We start from the raw sequence: 23348 nt of genomic DNA, 5'->3' as shown, positions 1-23348 counted from the left end.
GAAATCTCAAGTCCCTTTAGATTGAAGATTTCGGTTGGTTGGGGAATTTTCAGTCCTTGGTTACAGGAACTAATTTGGCTAAGGGCTGTGCAAGCAGGATGTTTGTCAAGGGCAGTATTTTTTTCTGAGAACATGGAGTATGTGACCACTCTTTCACCTCCCATGGCTGCCTGGTTCTGCTTTTAAATTTAAAACGTCTCTGTTAGCCAAAGATTCCATCTTGTTTGGAGTCTTTTCACAGTTTTTTTCCACAAGATTAATTACTGTTCAGTTCTAGGCTTACTCCTCTTTATACATTTTCTTGCTAAGTAATCTCATCAATCTCCAGTACTTTAATTCCCATTTATAGACTGATGATTCCCAAGTTTATATCCCCAGTAGGAACTTTCCTTATATATTCCACTGTTTAGGTAAAGTTGTGTCCTACAAGCATTTAATTTATGTGCTAACTTTGAACCCTCTTCCTAATGTAAAATTTAACTTTATTTTACCTGACATATCCACTTGGGTGTCTCATGGACACTCAATATGTCCAAAATGGATATCTTTGTTTTACATTAAACCTATCCCCACTATTTCAAGTCTTCCTCATGTCAGTCAACCACTCCAGCATCCCCCCAAATTCTGGCTACCTAACCCATAAATTTTGGTGTGATGTGTCTTAAAATCTACACTTCTCACCATGACCTAAAGCATTACATAACCTATGTGTTATCTGTATTTCCACTGTCACCTTTTTCAATTTTCCCTTTTAGCCATGGTGTTTCAGCCATACTGGTCTTTGATTTCCTAGAAAAATCCAACTCTTTGCAACTTAAGGGCTTTTGTCTTTCTCTGCCTAATTCACTCTTTCTTCTGCTCTTTTTTTGGCTAACTCTTTATTTTTTCAGCTATTTGTACCTCTCTGAAGAAGTCTTCCCTGACTTTTCTATTTAAAGTAAGTTTTCCTCCTCCCATTACTATATTCTTATCTCAGCTTCTTGTGGAGTTTAACTTCAATTGAATGTATTGATCTGAAACTCAAAAGAGAAGGTATGTACAGAACTAATTAGGGAAGAATACATATGGGCATAGGTAAATTTGGGAAACAGATGGACAGGAAATTAAGTTTTCTGTGAAGAAGGAAACAGGGCTATCAATTGAGAATGTGAGAGTAGGGACCTTGAGGAGAATGGTAGAAGTTTTTAAGAGTTGCTTGGGATGGGAGGTGGAGTGAGAGAGGGAATATTCACCAAAGGATAGTAAGATAATTGGCAAATAATGCACCAAGTGAGACCAGTTGAATATTTTCCACAACTTAGGTCTGTAAAAAAAAAAAATAACATTTTTTAAAAAGCCAATTTAAATCCAATTCTGAGCCTCAAATTAATGAAGCTAGAGGGTAATTCATTTTCAGTCATTTGGGGGATTCCCTAACCTCTTCTCAGAATTGTACAAAAGCCACAGATTTTGTGGAGCCCCCTCAGACATACAGATTTAAGTTATTGGCTCATATTGCTTACTAGTGAAAGAACCATTGCTCCCAATCCTTGGCCAGTCCCTTAGATCCAGTAACTTTGTTGCCTTCTTGGGAAATAGAAATGTTTTGCTAGCTAATAGCTCCTGTGCTTCTAGTCCAGCCTCCCTGCATGTACTCTAATGTCTTACCACATCACCAGTGTGATGGAACCTGGAACCTGGCAATTTCTGACCTTTCCCAATGAAAGGTGTATTAATAATATAATGATTATGGTTGTGAGTAGAGAGGCAGATAAAAATCAAAAGTTAAATAGTGCTCTAAGTCAGATTGGGGATAGTAGTAGAGTATAAAATTAAATTAACTCTGATAATTTGCTAATTGATGAGCTGCAACCTGGGTGGGAAGTACAAAATCCCAGGTTCCCAAATCTGATAATTAAATTTTGAAAGCATTTATAGTAAAAATTTGGAAAATGTGAAATATGAAAGATGCTACGGACATATTTCCTGAGAAATTAATTCTAGAGGATCAGCTTGAGTATAGTCTCATCAGTTGACATAGCAGGCAGAGCTCAACTGTGGTGCAACTGTGCTGGATTAAAGATGGCTGCAAATTCTTTTGACATTCCTCCCATTGAGAGATGGGGTCTGATTCTTCAATCCCTGAATCTAGACTGGACTTAGTGACTTGCTTGACCAATGGAAATAACATTTTGGAACCCTGAGCAGCCAAGTGAGAAGTTTAACTGCTCTGCAGGCCTCTGAGAGAATACATGGAGAGGGACACACCTCAGCCAGCCTTCTTGCCATCCTCATGAAGACATCATACAGTGGATTATGCTATTTGGGAACCTAAGCCATTGGCTGCAAACCAAATGACCTTCTAGTCAAAGCCATATATATGAAACAAAAGAGTCATCAATCTCTGCTTGAACTTCTGACTCAAAAAAAAGCATCAAATATAATAAAATGATGGTTGTTTTAAGCCACTGAGTTACGGGGGGATTTATTATGCAGCAATAGATAGACATAAACAGAATAAGCAGAAGTCCCAATAAAGACTCTGTGGATTAGTTTATGACTTTGGTAGCATCATCTTGTAAGTAACATCTAATCTTGACCATGGATTCAAATCTCTAACCAGTGATCTATGAAACAGTTGGGATCTCTGATCTAGCCTGCCTATGATTCTATGTATATAGTGAGGTAAAGTCAATTTGTAATAAAGTAAATCTAATTCATAATATTTAGGTTGGTGCAAAAGTAGTTGCTGTTTTGGACCATGAATTTTAAATCATTATAACTAGGCTCAAACACATCTCTATTAATCAGAATAGGAACCATTACAATCAACACATTTTTGCCAATGAGAATTAAGTTTGTTTATTTCTGTAGCATAAAAATCCGTGCTTTGGGATTTGACAAACTCTTGGAAAGCATTTTCTGCATCTTGCTGGTTGTGGAAGTGTTTTCCCTGCAAAGTTGTGAAGATACTTGAAGAAGTGGTAGTCGGTTGGCAAAAAGTCAGGTGAATATGGCGGAGGAAGCAAAACTTCGAAGCCCAATTCATTCGACTTCTGAAGCGTGGATTGTGTGACATGGGGTCGGGCATTGTCATGGAGAAGAATTGGGCTTTTTCTGTTGACTGATGCCAGCTGCGGGCGTTGCAGTTTTCAGCGCATCTCAGTGATTTATTGAGCACACTTCTCAGATGTAATGGTTTTGCTGAGATTCAGAAAGCTGTAGTGGATCAGACTGGCAGCAGACCACCAAACAGTGGCCATGACATTTTTTTGGTGCAAGTTTTGCTTTGAGAAGTGCTTTGGAGCTTCTTCTTGGTCCAACCACTGTGCTGTTCATCACTGCTTGTCGCATAAAATCCACTTGTCTGCGCGTCACAATCCCATCAAGAAATGGTTCATTGCTGTTGCATATAAGAGAAGACGACACTTCAAAACGATATTTTGATTTCCGGTGAGCTCACGAGGCACCCACTTATGGAGCTTTTTCACCTTTCCAATTTGCTTCAAATGCCGAAAGACCGTAGAATGGTCACTGTTGAGTTCTTCCACAACTTCTCCTGTAGTTGTGAGAGGATCAGCTTCGATGATTGTTCTCAATTGGTCGTTGTCAACTTCTGATGGCTGGCCACTGTGCTCCTCATCTTCAAGGCTCTTGTCTCCTTTGCAAAACTTCTCGAACCATCACTGCAGTGTATGTTCATTAGCAGTTCCTGGGCCAAATGTATTGTTGACATTGTGAGTTGTTTCCACTGCTTGATGACCCATTTTGAACTCAAATAAGAAAATCGCTCAAATTTGCTTTTTGTTTTTACCATCATTTCCATCGTCTAAAGTAAATATGAAACAAACAGCAAGTAATAAGTCATTAGCAAAAAAACATAAAGTGAGAAATGTGCATTAAAATGATGTATGACATAACCACATTTATTTTAGAATGTATTTCAATATCAAACGGCAAATGTCAACAATGCTAAAACTGCAATTATTTTTCCACCAACCTAATAATAATGGTTAGGTTTAAGAATAAATTTTGTAATCATTGCTGTTTTTTTTGTTCTTTTGAGTACTTGAAAAGTTAAAGAGGATTTGATATTAGCTTGTGATTTAAATCAGAAAAGTTTAAGATTATTTGATGTTAGACTTAAGATTTTAATTTGAAATATATAAGATAATTAAACTTATAAATACTGCTTGAATATTTAAGAGAGCTCTGATTTAAAATATGAATGAATTCCATTCATTAGACTCGTATAGTTATAAATCTTATATTTTGCTTAATTATATTTGCCTTGTTAGTTGTTTAAAATGGCTCAGATCATCATCTATCTTAAATTTGTCAATATAGTTTACAGTAATTAATGTAATTTTTTATAAATGAGGGATTAACTGTTTATGGAATTTTAATCTTTTGAATTTATGAATTAATTAAACATTAATAAAGAATAACTGAAAGTTATTTACAAAGGATTTTTATCCTGCAGAAGATTGGTAATGATGAAAAAGTCAAACTATAGCAAGTGTTGGGGAGAAGGAAACCATGTTGCTTGAGGGATTGTAAAGTGGTAGAGTCCTTTGGAACACAATGTGACATACCTCACAACCCAGTGATTTTGATCCTAGGTATTTACCCTAGAAAGATTGTTACATGTACAAATTGTTATATGTTCAAGAATGTTCATGGCAACCTTGTCCGTATTGGCTAAACAGAACAAAACTAAAACTGAAAACAACCCAATTGTCTGTTGACAGGAGGATGGATATATAAATGGTTGTTTATTTAAATTATGGAATATTATATAGTAATGAAAAGGAATGAACTATAACCAACCATGTGGAATAATTTAGGCGAATCTCAGAAATATAATGTTGGATAGGCCAGGCGCGGTGGCTCACGCCTGTAATCCTAGCTCTCTGGGAGGCTGAGGCGGGCGGATTGCTCGAGGTCAGGAGTTTGAAACCAGCCTGAGCAAGAGCAAGACCCCGTCTCTACTATAAATAGAAAGAAATTAATTGGCCAACTAATATATATAGAAAAAATTAGCCAGGCATGGAGGTGCATGCCTGTAGTCCCAGCTACTTGGGAGGCTGAGGCAGCAGGATTGCTTGAGCCAGGAGTTTGAGTTTGCTATGAGCTAGGCTGACACCACAGCACTCACTCTAGCCTGAGCAACAAAGTGAGGCTCTGTCTCAAAAAAAAAAAAAAAATGTTGGATAAAAAAGGCAAATTACAAAGAAAGTATGACACCATATAAGTTCAAAAGTAAAACAATATGGTTTAGGAATATACACACACATTTGCAACAAAACTATTATGGAAAGCAAGAGAACTGTAAATACAAAAATAAAATAGGTAGTTATTTTGGGAAAGAATGGCAGGGGAAGAGGATGTGATCAGGTAAGAGCTTAAAGGGCTTCAAAGTTAATGTCCCTTTTTTTAAGCTGAGTGGTAGCTACATAGATGTTTATTATTCTTTCAGGGGTAGGGAACCTGTGGCCTTAAGGCCACATATGGCCTTCTATATCCTTAAGTGCAGCCTTTTGACTAATCCAAATTTTACAGAACAAATCTTTTTAATAAAAGGATTGAATAAATTGGATATTATCAAAAAGCACAACAGTTAAGTCCTACAATCCTTTTGACCTTTAAAGGACCTTTAGGACATTTAAAATTCAGCTAGCATAATTGATACCTTTCTTTCTGGCTGTCCTTTCTCCCCTCCTCATTGGAGGCTCCTACTATAGTATCTTTGATGAATTTTGGCTTTTACAAAGATAGAGCTTGTTGAATATAAGCAAGTTTTGCTTTAAAACTAAACTAAACAGCTGCATGACTCTCCTGACAAAGGGAATGCCAAGCATGGCTCCTTGCTTGAAATGAGGAGACAGAAAAATATATGGAAATATAGGGAGAACAAGTATTGATAACTCAGATTAGCTTGCTATACATCCTTTATACACTTTTATAATTTTTCTTTCCACGTTCAATTTTTTTCAGGACTTTTACCATTTATATGATCTGCTCCTATCAGCTTTTGATAAAACATTCATTTTAAAATTCCATATTCCTGTTTTAATAACATTAATAAGCAGATTTTCTTCCTTTGCTGTTTGTTTTTTTTAATTTGTTTAAAATTGGTCTATTTCTCAAAGTCAGTCCTTCATCTTGGCATCTGAGTAAATGAAAAAGTCTTAAGTTATCCCTATTGACTTTATAATCAAATTTCCTAAAACAAAATCCTTGTGTGTATATTTGTTGACTTAAAAGAAAAATTTCCCAACTACACATTGCCCTTTGGGTTCTAGGTTCCGTGCTCGTCCCTTCAACATTCTTCTTAGTTCTTTTTCTTCTTAGAATTTCCTTTCTCATGGATCTTAAGGAATAATTAGGCATAATAAAAATTCTAGAACCCCTTTACCTTCCTTTTCCTGAACTTGATATTCAGTTTTCCTCTCCTGTATGTTTGTTCCTTTTCTCCCTGTACCTTTTGTTACTTTTCCTTTTGACTCCTTCCCTTTTCTGAGTGTATAACAGTTCATTCTCAAATTCCCCAAATAAACATATGACATTTAGTATTTATTTGCTTTTCTGCCCCATATTTTTGCTGCATCTTGTTTTGCTTGTCTCCAGCCCTTTTTAGTTTGTTTGTTCATATCTTGCCTTATCCCAAACATATTTTATGCCTTTTAACAAACATTTTCTCTTAGTTTTACAACTTTTTAAACTTTGACTCTTTTTTCTTTGCCATTATAAAGTTTCACCCCAGACAAAAGCAATAGATTTGATTTCTGAATTCTCATTTCATATTTTATAATAAAGAGGAATTATTTATCCACATTTTATAGGTGGCTAAAGGAGGGGTATAGAAAGGAAGATATCTTACTTTAAACCATATGTTAAATCTGTTAGAAAGACAAACTAGAGCAGAGAACTTATGCTGCCTCATCCATCACAACTTGGTGACCCATCACCTGGATCCAGGGTCTATCTGCATCCTAAGTCATCCTGGGTGTCATCTTGGGTGCTTTGCTACTCCAAACCTACAGAGTTACATATTTAAGAGATAGGGTCCAGGAATCTTCATTTTTAAACAACTCCTAAGGTTATTCTTAGGCACAATAAAGTTAACAACAACAACAACAACAAAACCCACTGATCTAGCTCTGCTTCCTAAGATAGTGAAGGAACTGATCCTTTTTGTGAATATAATATGTATCTGATATTGTATTCCATTTTATTCTTACCTATACATGTATTAGTTGATTTAATTCTATGAAAACCTATTAATTACAAACAAAAGTACAGTTTGTTTTTTTCTACTCCCCTCAGCTTGTTTTCATTTTCTTTCCAATATAAAAGAGTGTGTTGGCCGTAGAAATGTACAGCCCATTTGGGAGAGAGACGACCGCCCAAAAAGACTCAGAGTCCAGAGGCTTGATGCAAGAGAGCAAGAGGATTTATTTTCCAGCGCAGCGCAGGGGCTAACAGCATCACCGAGATGGGGAAGCTGCGGCGCTGAAGCTCTCAAGCTTAGGGCTTTTATGGGGCGAGACCACACGCAGGTGGCCGGGTAGTTTAGGGTGGGGAAATTCCAGTAGCTCCATCTTGCACAACCAGTTGCACGACCACTACCCAATTCCGAGAACTTGCAACTGACACTTACGGGGGAAAAAAGAAAAAAAGAAGGAAAAAGGGAGGGGTAGGGGTCTTAATTACCTAAGAGCAAGCATAGTTACAGAAGCGAAAAGCTGGTTAGGCTAGTTTGGGCCTTTAGGCTAGTTTGGGCCTTTCAAGTGTATTTAACATTCCATCTTAGACAATGTTACAGTCATGCAGTCTTTGTATTAGGAAGGTAAGAGGGAAGTTAATCTATAATGAGAACCACAGTGAAGAGGGAAGAAATCTTCCCTGGCACCCTTTAGTCATTTACAACATTTTACAAAACAATGTAGGTAAGGAAAAAGGCTAATCTAGAATCAGAGACACACAGGTTACAGCTTCCTAGGTTATAGCTATCTAGGTTACAGGTGCCTGTCATGGGACTCAGGCCCCATAATCACATTTCTTTTAGGCTCAAAATAATTTAAAGTTCCAACAATTTAGATTTTTTTTTTTTTGAAACAGAGTCTCATTCTGTTGTCCAGGCTAGAGTGAGTGCCGTGGCATCAGCCTAGCTCACAGCAACCTCAAACTCCTGGGCTCAAGCAATGCTACTGCCTCAGCCTCCCACGTAGCTGGGACTACAGGCATGCACCACCATGCCCAGCTCATTTTTTCTATATATTTTTAGTTGTCCAGGTAATTTCTTTCTATTTTTAATAGAGATGGGGTCTTGTTCTTGCTCAGGCTGGTTTTAAACTCCTGACTTTGAGTGATACTCCTGCCTCAGCCTCCCAGAGTGCTAGGATTACAGGTGTAAGCCATGGTGCCCGGCCTGATTGCAGAATGTTGGTATCTGATAGATATGTAAATTCTGTCCTATGTTATGTTAATTTAATTTACTCTCTCCCCTGCCCCCACCCAAAGAACCAGTTTTCTATCCATTTGCAATTCATCTCAACATTTCTTTACTCCTTATAAAGTTGTGTTGATTTCTTCTTTGAACTGGTTATAACATCTGTCAAATTCCTTCATATGGTATGAGTAAAATAAAATCTTTAACATGTTCATTTTTATATCTGTATGAAAGACATGATTTTGCCTTTTCCTGAAAATTATCTTTTAATAGTAGGAAATCATATGACCAAACATAATGACAAAAGAACTTAAAATTATGCTACCTTTGTCATAGAATCATGATCACATCCTAGTCATAATAATTGCAGTGTAGTGTTCTGGATGTGGCATTCCCTGTTTCTTCTTCCTGCTAACTGGACTATGAATGCAATAACTGGATCTAGAGCAGCCACCTTGAATCATGAGTTGGAAATTGAATATTAAGGATGATAAGAAGAGCCCAAGTCTAACTATGAATACATAATACCAGTCCTGAACTGCTTTCAGGATTTTATATGAGAAAAAAACTTCTATCTTATTTAAACCCTATAATTTGGGGTTTTCTATTCCTCACAGTTGAACCTAATCCTAAACAGTACTTATACTATAAAATTCTAATGATAAATATTAATGTTGTAAAAGTTCATAAAGCCTAAGTTAATGATGATAATGTAATATTTTAATGGCAATTAATACATAGGTTACCCTTTTTTATAGGTTCTCAGTTTTAATTATTAAAAGTCTATTTTATGGTTAGCAATGCAACATAAAAATTGTTCACATTTACAATAAACTAAAGAAGATAAAAGGACATAGGTCTATTACTAAAATAATTATTTTTGATTCCATGGTAACATTTTAAAGATAACTTTACTATATCAAAAATAAAATTAAGAGTTTTACAGGATGAATAATATATTGAGACAACAGAAGGACTTTCTGTTCTCCCAAAGTTTCCAACCAGGTTTCTGACGATTGCAGCAAGCCAAATGTCCCATGTCGGTATAAAGTACTCTAGCAGATTTAGGATTGGAATGCAAAAATTACATTGTAATACTGGATAAAACTGGGCCTAATGCAAGGAAATATGAACTCTTGGAGAAAGTTCAAGTGTCAACTAGTCATGGAGTTTCAGTTTATCATTATAATAGATACTTAGAAGGAATGTTTTCTGAAGAATGAAGGTAAAACTCCTACATTCCCCATTCTAGAAGTTGACCCATTATACCTAGTTCTGTTGTGACAAAATTTATTTCCATCTCTTAAATGCTTTTCCCTCCATTTCCATCGCAGAGGGACACCATCACAGGTATAGGAGCTGTTGTAGTTTTTAATCTCTTTCCATCGTATGTTGAGTGAGTGGGAAAGTAAAGGAGGGTTAGACTTGGGAATCTGTAGAGAACATAAAGAATCAAATAGGGTTTGGTTTAAAAAATTTAGTGTTTCATAACTAAGATAACAAGTTTTAAAGAAGACCTTTTTCTTGTCATTATTGTGGAATGCAAGATGCTTTGTAAAGGTCCAAGTAGGAAATAGAAAATTGGACTTTAGTGGACTAAATGCAGGACTAAACTTCTGCATTTAGAATAAATACTACTTATGTTTTCCTAAACATTCAGCATTTTAAAAAATATATCATTTTAATTTTATGAACTGAATAAGTTAAATTTCCCACCTTTTTTATTTAACATAAATTCACCCAGGAAAATAGAAGCAGTCTCTGAAGCTATTACAGATACCGCAAACCACCTCACAAGGATTCCATTTTAAGATCTTCCCTAGAGTACAAATTTAGTGAAAGCTCAGTTTCTAATTTTCCTCCTGTATAATGCCAGAAGACTAAACTGACCCTGTTGGGATTTGATCCTTTAACTAAAGGTTTCCCACTTGAGATTTGGACCATTTAATAGTGTTTTAAGTACTTTAGCAAGACATTCTTACACTGCATTTCTAATCAGGGAAACATAAAACAAGATCTGTCCTTAAACTGTTTTACTTTGCTTTATAATGATCTCCATTTCCTTTCATGCAGCATTATCTTGATAAATGGCTGTTTTTAAAGATCACTTTTTGCCTGGAAAGTGTGTAGTAGATCAGACACTGGGGGTTCTTGTTGAGGTTGAAATTTTGGGCAAATTTTGTATAACCCCATTACATGCTATATTGATAATACCACACTATTCCTGATTTTGCTCTTTGTTTCTAATTTGTATACTGGATATTTTAGCAAATTTGGCTGGGTGGATTCTCCCAACAATAAAGCATACTCTTTAGCTAAAGTAGGACTAAAAAGCATATAAGAATATTATTATTCTCAAAAAAATCTGTAGAGTACCAAAACTCTCTAGGAAGGAAGAAAGAAAGAGAGAGAGAGAGGAAGAAGGAGGAGGAAAGGAAGGAGGGAGGGAGGAAGACCACAGTCCTATAAGTCAAGTCACATACCCTGAATTCAAATGTTAATTATTCCCAGGGAAAATTACTGTGGTAATTGATTTATAGAGATGTGTTAGAATTTGAATCACTTACCTACATTCAACCTTAGAAATCTAGCAGTAGCTTAAAGAAAACTTACATGGTAATTTGTCTGTACTTATTACACTTGGAGGAGCACTTGAAAAACACAACACATAAACAAAATACAAAGCAGGCATATTGCTGTGGAGTACACGTTCCTTAGAGTGACAATAACAATTAGTATAAAAAGAGCAGTGTTGGCTCCAGTGAGGACTACCATTTCCTCAAAAGCAAAGGAGCAATTTAGAGGAAAGCTATCAAAATTAGTAACCGTATCAGTGAGTTGATTGTTAAATAATATCCTGACCTGACTTTGAAATAACACATGGGTATAGCAATGCTACTAATACCAGCAAATGGTAAAGAAAAATTTTCTGAATTCATCTTAATTTACCTGATCTTTTCTTTTTGTCAAGTAAGTTTTTATTTTTACCACCAGGAAGTCAAGGAAGCACCTGTCCCTCTGTTAATTTTTTACAGTATTAGATTTATACCTCTGTAAAAGGATTTCAAAACTACTTTGTAATTATCAACAACAGATCTCAAATTCTTATTTAAAAATAAAGTTAATGCCATGCCCAAAGTTATGGAGAAATTTAGAAGTGGTGTTTAAAATAGAAATTTAGACTACTGACTTGAAATCCCATGCTCTGACCACCAGACCACACGCCTGCCCAAAGATACTTAAAATTTTTACTGAGTTATTCTTCTTTGTAATTAGATGCAGTGATTAGAGTGTCTTTTGCATTACTCTGCATTTTTCTTTTAAGTCAGGGTTGTAAGCCACATAGGGCACTGTCCCTTACAAAACTAAACAAGGGATTTTCAGTTTTGCAATACAATCTCCTGATATTTGTTTATAGGTTTCACACATCAAAAACAATGAAATCTGTAATTTTTCAAATTGCAATCTTCTCATTCTCTAAGTTATGTGCCTATGAGAATTTGCAATCTTTTGAAGAGAATGTAATCTTTATGCTTACAAAATGTAGGCTTTCATATTTGGGTGCAATTACAAATCAAGGCCTTTTTTCCCATAATAATCAGTTTCTCAAAGTTGTGGGCTTTCCTCATTTGAAAATAAATTAATGGGAATTTTAAAATATAATTCATCCAGCTATTTAATCTTTTGAATCTTTAAAATTAGAAACCATTTCTATTCTCAATCCCCAAAGAAGCAATGACAGAAAATACTTTATATTATAGTATATTACAATTTAAATTTTTGATTGGGGAAATAAAAATCAACAGCTAAAACCAGTTGAATTTAAATTTAAAAGGAAACCTTTAATGTGATTGCTTACTGTTTCAGGTTTTTTTCATTACAGGTATATTGAATTTATTTCTATCAAGTATTTGTCAAGAAAGAAAGTCAATTTTGAGACAGTGAAAACTCAAAGTGCTACAGATGGCTTTCAAAGGAATTTGAATTAGACAGAATTCTATGTTGCAAAAAACAATGATATCTTTTATAGCTCTAAACATCAGTTTTTAAATTAGAGATTGATCTATAAAAGAGCTAATTTTGCATAATCATTATTCATTTTAAGATAATAATACATGATAGTTACTAAATTATACAGTAATTTTGTGTAGAGATTTATACATATTTTCTGGGTGCCATCATCTAATTACTTAGAAATTTCATTCTAAAAACCATGAGTTTTGGACATAGTGGGGTTTTTTTTCCAATTTTACTTTATTTCCGGATGAAAAAAAGGTCATTCCCATTTTCCCAGACTTACTTGGAGCAATCTGCAGGTATGGGGAGGATTTGGGGGAGTAAGGTATCAATAGACATACATAATTAAAACTTGTTAATTCTCATATAAGAAGTGTGTGCTTTTAAAAAAATTATCATTGTTTTACATCATATTTATTTGGTTCACTAGTTTGGCCTTTTTGTGAGGATATAAAGAGTTTCCCAGAGGGAAAATAAAGTGGCATGAGGAATGACAATGGCTATACAAAGAGGTAGTCTCCCAAGTAATAAGTCTTTGCCTCTTGATCACAACTCTAGAAATTAACTATAGTGCATGGGTCTTTGTCTAATTTGCTCAGCATTGTACCTCCAATGTCTAGAATAACTAATGAAGGAGTGAAAGAATGAATAATAATTCCCTTGGACACCTTTTAAATCAAGTTGCCATATTAACATTTATAGTCATGGGTACACTGAAGGTAATGCCACTGATAAGTGAATGGTATAGGGAGTATATACACTGAAGATATTTGAGAGAGCAGAGCCATGGCTGGGATCAGGGATCTTGAAGGCAAATGGCTCTCTGACAATGTGACCACTTGGGTAACCTGAACTTTTCCAAAACAGACATAAGTCATGGAAAGACTAGTGATCTATTTACTTCTAAAACCTCCTCTTAAATTTATGGGTAAATGTGATAGGTGGGCCTTTCTTTATAATTATACTTTGATGGGCAGGGTGGAAATGACAGGAAAATTAGATGAGGTACAGATAAAATAAAATTAACTACATGTTAATAATTATTGAAGTTAGGTATGTGGGATTGATCATACTCTTTACTTTTGTGTTTGAATAATTAACAAACATACATTCCTCCACTCAAAAGCCTAACATAATAAACGTTTATACTGCCTAATGTGTAAATATAGGATAATCTTAGAAATTCCTTCTTATGATAAGTAGATTAAGAAAATATTTTTAAAAAATGTTTGTCTTCATGACAAGAAAAATTACTTTCACTTCTAGATTCAACAAATTATTATGGGCATTAGTACTATATCATTGATAGCAGGTTTTTAATGATCTTAGAAATAACTAAGGAGCTATGCATATTACTTATCTTTATTTACTTTCGCCTAAATGATCATCAGCATGTCTTTTTACTCCCTGGAACAAAGGCTGATTAAGCCAGGGAGAGTTAGAAAAGTGACCAAATAACCAAGGCATCCCTCAATAACCCAGCTGCCGCCAAATCATCTGCGAAAAAGACTTATGTGTGGCCCCCTCATCAGGTGGTGGAATTTATCAGTTTAAAATATTTTTATGTGATTCTCATGGCTTGATCATGAGTCAGATTCATTTGTCAAGTAAAATTAATCTCAGATTCTAGCTTAACTCTTTAATGATTTTCCATTTCTTTTAAAGTCTGATTCTTCAACGTGGGATACGTGTATTTCCCTGCCTCTTCAGAGGACTTTCCCAGGTCTTTTATAGCTCAGTGATTTGTGACTTCATACATAAACATTAGTCAAATACATATTAATTGATGTAAAATGAGTTTGAATTCTCAGGTTATCTTTAGTCACCATCAGAAATGATATGATACATTTAGAAAGTAAGAGTTGATCAAACAGAGTAAAGGAGCTGATTTTTCTTGCCCAATGCCCTCACTCTCCCATTCAAAGGATAGCTTCAGGATTCATTTGCGAATGTTTGTCATGAAAGCTTAAAAAAAACAGCTATATGTCATAGGATCCTAGAGGCCAGGAATCATCTCTTTCATTCATAACTTTTTCATTTTCTCATAGAGCCTAATAAATAATTCCATTGCATAGTAGACCCCAATACCTTTCTTTGCAATTATTACCATCACCACACATTTTGACATGAAAAGAAATAATTCCAATCTTTAAGTGCTAATCTGAAATTTTTAAAGGCATTGTTGTTACTGAACTAAGAAACACAAAAACTAAGACCGCCAAAACTTTACTATAACAGAAACAGGTCAAAATTTAGTGAACTGTTCACTTGAAATTATACTTTAACTCTAGTAGTCATACAGTATATTTTGTAGTTTCCAACTGACCCCTCCACCCCAAATTTATCTACTTACAAAAAGAGGAGCTTATAATTCACATGTTAGAAGAGGAAGAAATCTAATTTTGACCTTGAGTCAAATTGATGCCAAAAGGAGTTTATGGTTTTCTTTACTTTATAAGCTGTAATTGCAAATACAGTTTCCTTCATCTAAAAAACTATTCCACCCTAAAATTTTCAAACAAAAATAGTTTTCGGAAACATTGGCAAAAGATATCTTCAAAGGAAACTAACTAGTTTGAATTAAAAGGAAAGGGAGGAGAGAGATGGTGGATATTTTTAAAGGGATTATGTTTTCAATATTTTGGGCACAAAATGTCTAATTTCTACTTTTTAAAATTATTTCTCATTTAAAATGTAAAGTAGATTAGTAATTTAAATGTGCTTAATTTGTAAATAAGATAAAAATAGCATGAATGTGTATAAGATAACTCAAAGAAAAAAACAGTAATATGAAAATCCTTTCTTTAAATATTACAAAGTTGTCAACAGTAAATGCCATAAAATACTAAAATATAAGGGTTCATGTTATAGAATTAATAAAGATGTAGTATTGGTATGAAATCCAGTAACAAAAAGTATTTTGGCTGATTATTTTTATCAGATTATTTTACAGTATACCTTCATGTTTTATTCCAATAAATAAATTATGTTAGTTGCTCCCAACGCTGTTCATTATGGTGTGTCTATAGGTTAAATTAACTTTGAGGTTAATTGACTGACTAATCACCCTTGCCACAACTATTAGCTAATGTTCAACATAGGACATGTTGGGGTTCTAGTCTTATAAAGTTAATATAATATTTGCATAAGTGAGATCTATGTTCATTCAAAGCCAAGAACCATGTTGTTCATAGCATGGATTGCCTCCTTACAGACGTAAGTGCATTAAAAGGAGCTAAATGTCATTACAAGTATTGTTGTGATTGTTCAATCTTGCTGACCTGATCCACCTGCTGGGGCTCTATATTTAACCACATAGGCAGGCTACTATCCTGTAACATACAATGGTTACTTTGGGGTCAAAACAATTATGTCAAAGTCCCTGCAAGAAAAGTTCTCTTTTTAACACCCTTGTATTCTTACCATTTCCCAAAGTAATGATATCTCATCTTAGAGAAGAATAGAGTTTAGATGCCCAAATGCCCTGGGCTGAACCCAGCTGGTAATTCTTAATGTTTACATGTGGAGCGATAAGCAAAGGAGATAATCAAGGAAAAAAATCTTTCAGTATATGGCTATGCTTAGTTTTTGTCATAGAAAAAAGAAGATTGTTTATTAGGATGAATAATAACAAATAAGAATTTTAATCAATTAAACATTTTGCCTATAAAATTAGATTTCAATTACATCTGTTAATAGAAATGTTTTTTCCATATCGGTAATCCTATGCAGGTTCCTCATTACTGCCCTTAGCATTTTATGCTCCTGGCATTTTGTGATGAATATTTTGTTTTAAGTCAGAAAGAAAAAACTCAGATGTTTAAAAAAGAGGAAGTTACTTAAAATCCATTATGTTTGACATCATCACCTTTACATTTCACTCTCCTTTTAGATTTAGGTGTATATCAAATACATATTTAGGCTGAATGCCAAATGGCTAAGTATTTTTCAACAATTTTCCGAGGCTGACACCAGATACCATCATAGGATGAATTTTTTGGACATAAAAAGAAATGTGAAATGTAGTTGTAATTACATTTTTATAATAAAAAATCTTAGCAATCAAATTTTAAAAGTTTGACATTATAGTACAGGAATGAGTATTGCCAAACTTTCTTTTTTCTTTTTTTTCTTTTTTTTTTTTTTTTTTTTGAGACAGAGTCTCATTCTGTTCCCTGAGGCTAGAGTGCTCTGTCATCAGCCCAGCTCACAGCAACCTCAAACTCCTGGGCTCAGGCAATCGTACTGCCTCAGCCTCCCGAGTAGCTGGGACTACAAGCATGTGCCACCATGCCTGGCTAATTTTTTCTATATTTTTAGTTGGTCATTTAATTTCTTTCTATTTGAAGTAGAGATGGGGTCTCGCTCTTGCTCAGGCTGGTCTTGAACTCCTGATCTTGAGTGATCCTCCCGCCTCGGCCTCCCAGAGTGCTAGGATTACAGGCGTGAGCCACCATGCCCGGCCTATATGCCTATTTTTTAATATAACAGATTAAAGCTTGTTATTTGTTTTCTATATAAGATTACCAGCTCTCACATTTTTCCCTAATTTTGCAACACTTTGCTCTTCCAGTGCTTCTAGCACATAACATTTTATTCTAAGTTATAGCTGTACATTCAAAATGAATAGTCAAGTGTTAAACTAGTACGTAAGGATGATCTTCTTTGTTGGCATGCCCCTGCTTTGCTGACTGCACACGATGGTAACCTACATGGGGCAGACATAATGATCATGACGTCGGTCTGTGGTTATTTGACTTTCCAAAGGCCAAAGGGGAAGATGAAGTTGAAGCCGAATTGTAAGTCTTGGCCCAATACCAAAATTGAAGTAAAACTTGACTATGTCCTTAATTCAAGGTTTGATAGAACATTTCAATAAGCAAAACTTATTTTTTATACTTTCTCTTGTTTCTTTTTCTTCTTTTCTGGGGAAATAACTAGATATTTTAAACTGAAATCAGTGATTCCTCTAAGATCCACAAGATGGTGCTATGAAGTGGCATTTAGACAATTTTAAAAAACCACACTCCTAGGAGCAAATATGTAGGCAGGGTCAAATTAGTATCATTTAATAATATTGACTACAAATAAATACTGTTTTTAAAAGGCAATGGTAAACCAGATTAACTGATGGAAGATATCTTTACTCCTAACATTGCTTTTAAATATTCTGCTGCATTAATTATCCTCTGTTAACTCTGTTTTTGATCTCAGGTTTTAAAACTATTTTGTGAGAAGATTAAGATTTGAATTTGAATCTCAGTAGGGGCTAAGTCATAATGGGAAAAATATAGGACTGAGGCAGAGACCAGATTTCTAATCCCTGCCCTCCATCTGAACTGCTGCATCTAGTCATCCTTCCCTCTATTCCAGTGATTCTCAACCAAGGGTGATTTTTCACCTGGGGGTATTTTGCACCATCTGGGGACATTTTTGCTTTTCTTAGTTGCGTGGGTGGAATTGAGGGGAGCTGCTACTGGCATCTAGTGGGTAGAGATCAGGGACGCTGCTAAACATCCTACAATACACAGGACAGCCCCCCACAACAAAGAATTATCTTGGCCAAGATATCAACAGTGCCAAGATTGAGAAACTTGACCTATTCATTCACTTCCTTATTGGTTTGTTTGTTCATTCGTTAATCCACTGATTCATTCACTTATGCATGTACTTATCCACTCATCATTCCATTAATTCATTTCTTTAAAAATTTTTACAAAGTAGCATGATTGAAGATTGGACTAAACTCTAGACATAAAAAGATAAGGATTATCCTATTGCATTTAATCTGACAGGGGAAAGAGATGCTTGTGAAATAATATAACAATAATATGACATGATCAGTGTTTCATTCCTAAGTGTAAGATGTTCTGGGAGCAAGGGAATTATATAATGAATCCTGGGAAAGAAGGAAGAATTCAGGAAGACTTCACAGAGATGGGGGTTGTTTATTGAGTAGGTGGGTGAGGTCATAGAATGAAATTTTGAGCAAAGCACAAGCAAAGCTAGAGACATAATAGTCAAAAGTGTGTTTGGTGAGCATGTGCTGTTACAGCATGAACTTAGAATGAGGGGTAGGGTTGGGAAAAGGAAATGGAGAAAACCTTTAAAAAACTGAACAAGGCTACTCTGGGAAGGGCCTTGGACTTCATCCCCCAGGAATTTAAAATTTAAAATAGCAGAGTGATATTAGACATGTGGCAATCACATAACCTCTTTTGGCCCAAGTTTCACACCCTTAAAGTGTTCGATGAGAAACATGTCAGGTTCCCTTTAGCTTTAAAACTATGTTTTATAATGATAAAGTTAATCTATTAGATATATTAAATACTGTGTATTATTAGATTTATATTACAACTATCAGTAAAAATCACATTTATAAGGAAAATATTTTTAATATACAAAAATTGTGTTATCACAGATATTTACTTTCATTATAATAAAATACCATATATTTCTACTAATATGTTTGGTGTTTTAAGGCTGGACACTGGAGAAGATCAAGTTATTCTGCAGAATATGCACAATCTTTCAATTGATTCATTACTGTCAATAATGAATGGAGGTTGCAATCAGAATAAATTTTTAAAATATTTTTTCCTCAACTTTCTCTACTATTTGTACTTTTATCAATAAGTTATAGACAATCTAATTAGATCCAACTAGTTTAAAATATGTTCTGTAGTTTGAATAATTACTTCAAAAGTATTATCATTTTAGAGAAGTAAAGCTTTGGAGAGTCCTTTGTGTCTTACATTAATAAATAAAACTTAAAGATGAAAAATTGTGTGAATTCTATTTGAGTAAAATTAGTAGCAATCAAATGATAATTTGATATAATCTGATTCTGACTTGTAAAATGTATTTTCATTATATATTTTTCATTACACATTATTATATTTATAATTTAAATTCACCTTTAAAATATGGCTGGCTGAAACCACTGCAGACAGTTCTGTAATCATTCAGAATTTAAGATCATAGATCAAATGGAATAACATGAGATATAAGTAAAAAAAAAAAAATTGAACGGGGATAGAGAAAACAAAAATGGGCCCCATATCTAAATAAAATACAAAGAACCCAGAAATCTCTCACAAGGAGCACTGCCATTCTTTTGCCCAAAATAGAGAAGTGAAAATACTAATGTTAACAGTGACAGAGGCACTGGGAAGGGCAGGGCTGTATTACAGTCTTGGGAACTGCTTAATGACACAGTAACTAAGCCACTTTCATCCTTGCTTGTTGTCTGAACTATAATTGTCTACCATATTTGATTGCATCTTTTTGAATTCTCCTTCCTCCTTCCCCCAAATCTTTATCCTTCTGGTTTCTAGACCACATTTCCTAGAGTATTAATTAAAGTCTTTGATGGATCATTTCAGATTTGACTATGCATTCATATTTATTTTTCTCCACAGAAATTATTATTAAAACCCATTCAACAATTTACAAAGTAATGTGGATTTTCCATAGCACTTGCATTTTAAGACTGCATCAGGGCCTTGTTTCAAGACAGAGGGTTAATTTTCAAGAGATAAAAATTTCCTTTGATGTTTTAAAAAGGGTTTCAAGCCCAAGAAAAGTGGTGGAACTAATTTGTGGTTTTCAAAGATACCTTACGGTTCAGGAAGGGAGCCATGGAAGAAGTGGGGGCAAGGTACATGACTGCTGGGACACCCCAATTGCTCACCCCACCCCCTGGTTCCATCAGAAGCTCTGCTTCTCTCTGTGGCCTTGTTGCAGATGAGACATCCTTTGAACAAAGAGTTATGGGAAGATGCCAGATGATCTCTAAGGTCCCTTCTGCCCTGAGGGTCTAGGAGTTCTTATTTTCAAATCTTTTCCAGGAGCACAGACCTTCAAGCTAAAAGAGTTGAATAATAACTGAGAGGCACAAGGCAGGTTAAAGAAAACATTTTTAAAAAAATAGCACCACAAGGCCAGGCATGGTGGCTCACGCCTGCAATCCTAGCACTTTGGGAGGCCGAGGCGGGCGGATTGCTTAAGGTCAGGAGTTCGAAACCAGCCTGAGCGAGACCCCGTCTCTACCAAAAATAGAAAGAAATTAATTGACCAACTAAAAATATATATATACAAAAAATTAGCCGGGCATGGTGGCGCATGCCTGTAGTCCCAGCTACTCGGGAGGCTGAGGCAGAAGGATCGCTGAGCCCCGGAGATTGAGGTGGCTGTGAGCCAGGCTGACGCCACGGCACTCACTCTAGCCTGGACAACAAAGTGAGACTCTGTCTCAAAAAAAAAAAAAAACAAACAAACAACAACAACAACAAAAAAAACAGCACCACTACTGGACTGTCACTAAATGTGTTATCTTCATTAATGGAAATTGGTAGTCACCACCCATTGGTTGGAATTTTTAAGCAAATATTTATTGATGAAACTTCTTAGCACAACAAAAATTTATGTTACTTAGGGGAAAATGTCCCTAAACATTCATAGCATTTTTCTGAACATAGTGATACATTTTGTATAATATGTATCCTATAATAGCTTTAGAAATAATCTTAATGTAGTCCCATAAGATAAAACAAATTTTCAACACAAACTCAAAGTCTGTTTTAGGAATTGCTTTTCATCTGCAACATAACAGTTATTTAAAAACAGCTTTGGAGAGAGGCTCTAGGAAGCATTTCATTTCATTCTATGCCTAGGTTCCATAATAAAGGACGACTTGCATGACTGTACGACCACGGAAGGTATAAAAAGGCAAGGAATGAATTGAGGGGTGGGTGGATCATAGACTTTTAACTTTTGGCTAGTTACATGAGATATTCCAGCTGTGCATGAATAGAATACATAATAATAAGTGCATAAGTGATTCCAATTAAAGCTAATAACTATGCTTACATTCTAGTCTCCCGGTCTTTCACGATAAAGACATCAGCAAACTAAAGAGAAAGAATCCAATCCATATTGTATAAAGGCAAGGACATTTCCAAGGTGAAAGGTAAAAAATAAATTTTTAATTTTAGAAATTCTATGGTCCTCTCCCTTCATTAAGATAAAAGTGACTAGAGATCAATGTATGTAATTAAGACACAGTTGTATGGGCAAAGGAGGTGTTTCTGTTAGTTGCTGTAATTTCTTTCTGGACATCAAGCTCCTTTTCTTCACTTAAAATAAATTAATAGCATAGCTTCTGCCACTCCAAATTAAAAATGGCAACAGTGAAACCCATTTGCTATTTTAGATAATGACTAATAGGATGCATATTTCATAATATCATGATGCAAATAATTTAAAATTCACAAATAATTAAAAACACTTCTTTACCTAACTTTTCCTAGAATGATAACTAAAGTCACTTATTTTTAATCCCTCATTTATCAGACCACATTTATATGAAAGAAGAAATAAAATATTTTCATGTTTTCCATGAGGAGGGAAGAGGGATGAAGGCAGAATGAAATTTGACATAGTGCAAAAGTATAGTGGAAGTGAAATCTTCAAAGAAAAAAGTTGCCTTAGGAATTTGTCTTTTTTACTTGTTCTTTTACCTGTTTAACCACTCAGTAACGAGTTATTCTTTCTAAGGGTAATTCTCTACTCCTGTTTTCCTGAACACAAATAAATGCTAGAAAATGAAAATAGAATATAGGTACATACAATTAATATAAATGTTCTTTAAAACATTTCAAAATCCCACAGCACAATAGGAAACCTAATTATCATATTCTGAAATGTATCAGGTAAATAGAGTTAATTCTTTTGTCTGTTCTAATACAGGTTTGCTTTCTTTTGAACTAAGTTGGCCTTCTCCTATATATGGAAGTCTAGAAACTCTTGAACAGACTACAAATTATATGTCTCCACTGGTCTGGCAATTTCTACCCTTGGCATTTCTGGTTTTGTTGTCCATTTTGGGGGCAGAAGAGAGGATGCAGGTTGGGCAGAGTGGTGCAGTTTCCTCTCAGCCCTACAATCAGAAACGGGCCACACAGAGGGAAATGCAACCACAGGGCTGAGTCGAGGGCAAGTGCAAGGTGGGATCCTGTTATTTTGACATTTTGTTTACCACGGATTTCTTTTTTGCATTAATTTTAATTTTTAAAAATATTGCATCACTGAGATTTTTGGCGCCCACTTACATTTTGCACCAAGGCCTGAGTATCTCACCTGCCTCACCCTAGGCCTGGCCCTATTCAACCAGCCCCCAGGCTGTGGTGTGGGCTCAGGGCGGAGCACAACCTCTCCCTTTTACCCTTCTCAGCTCAGATGGGGCAGAAAAGTCTCCTAGAAGAACTAAGCTCTCCCTGCTTGCAAAAATGGAAATGAAGGGTAAAGAAAAGTATCCTCTTTGCCTAAGAGGGAACCAATATGCATGTTAGGAAACAGCAGTCATCATCACTAGCACTGACCCTTGGGAACTTTAGCTGTTCTCTGTTCCAATGCTTATTCGTTCCTGGACAGGAACCATAAGAACTAATGCCCAGAAGGTGGACTTAGCAGCAGAAACGTGGAGTCAGAGTAGTACATTAACTCAAAAAGTATGAAAAAATCTCTCCAAAGAATCATATGTTAAATAAAAATGAGAGACTTGACATACACACATTACAAATGTGACATAAAGCTCTTTTAAATAATGAAATGAGCAGGATTACATGTGATACAGCTAAACTAACACTAACAGTACCTTTTCATTATTGAAAAGAACAAAATAATATGTTCAGTCTATTGCTAAACTACTCACAGGATGGGCTGCTATGTGTATCCCTAAATTTTCCAAAAACGTATACTTCCTGTCCTCAGGCAGGGGTAGCCACTGCACACCACGAAAAACACTGGGGCCCTGTTTTCTCTCCTGAGTAGGGTGGAGAAAGGGATGCTTTCAGGAACATTATCTTACTCAATGCCCCAGTAGCCTATATGGGAG

General features: G+C 35.2%; 1 protein-coding gene across 4 annotated transcripts in view; it reads left to right on the top strand.

The window, feature by feature from the left end:
• FTCDNL1 (formiminotransferase cyclodeaminase N-terminal like) overlaps window positions 1-23348 on the top strand; it is a 91360-nt gene that overhangs the window by 24416 nt on the left and 43596 nt on the right. The window contains exon 1 of one of the 4 annotated variants that reach the window (XM_012739089.3): window positions 21345-21422. The exons of the other annotated variants lie outside the window; for them this stretch is intronic. The gene's annotated coding sequence lies outside the window, so the exon portion shown is untranslated. Of the gene's footprint in view, window positions 1-21344; window positions 21423-23348 lie in introns of those variants that run through there. 4 annotated transcript variants of the gene reach the window in all.

This window comes from Microcebus murinus, chromosome 8, assembly GCF_040939455.1.
Source record: "Microcebus murinus isolate Inina chromosome 8, M.murinus_Inina_mat1.0, whole genome shotgun sequence".
NCBI lineage: Eukaryota > Metazoa > Chordata > Mammalia > Primates > Cheirogaleidae > Microcebus > Microcebus murinus.
The sequence above is the reverse complement of the archived record's forward strand: the minus strand, read 5'-3'. Positions and strand labels throughout refer to the sequence as shown.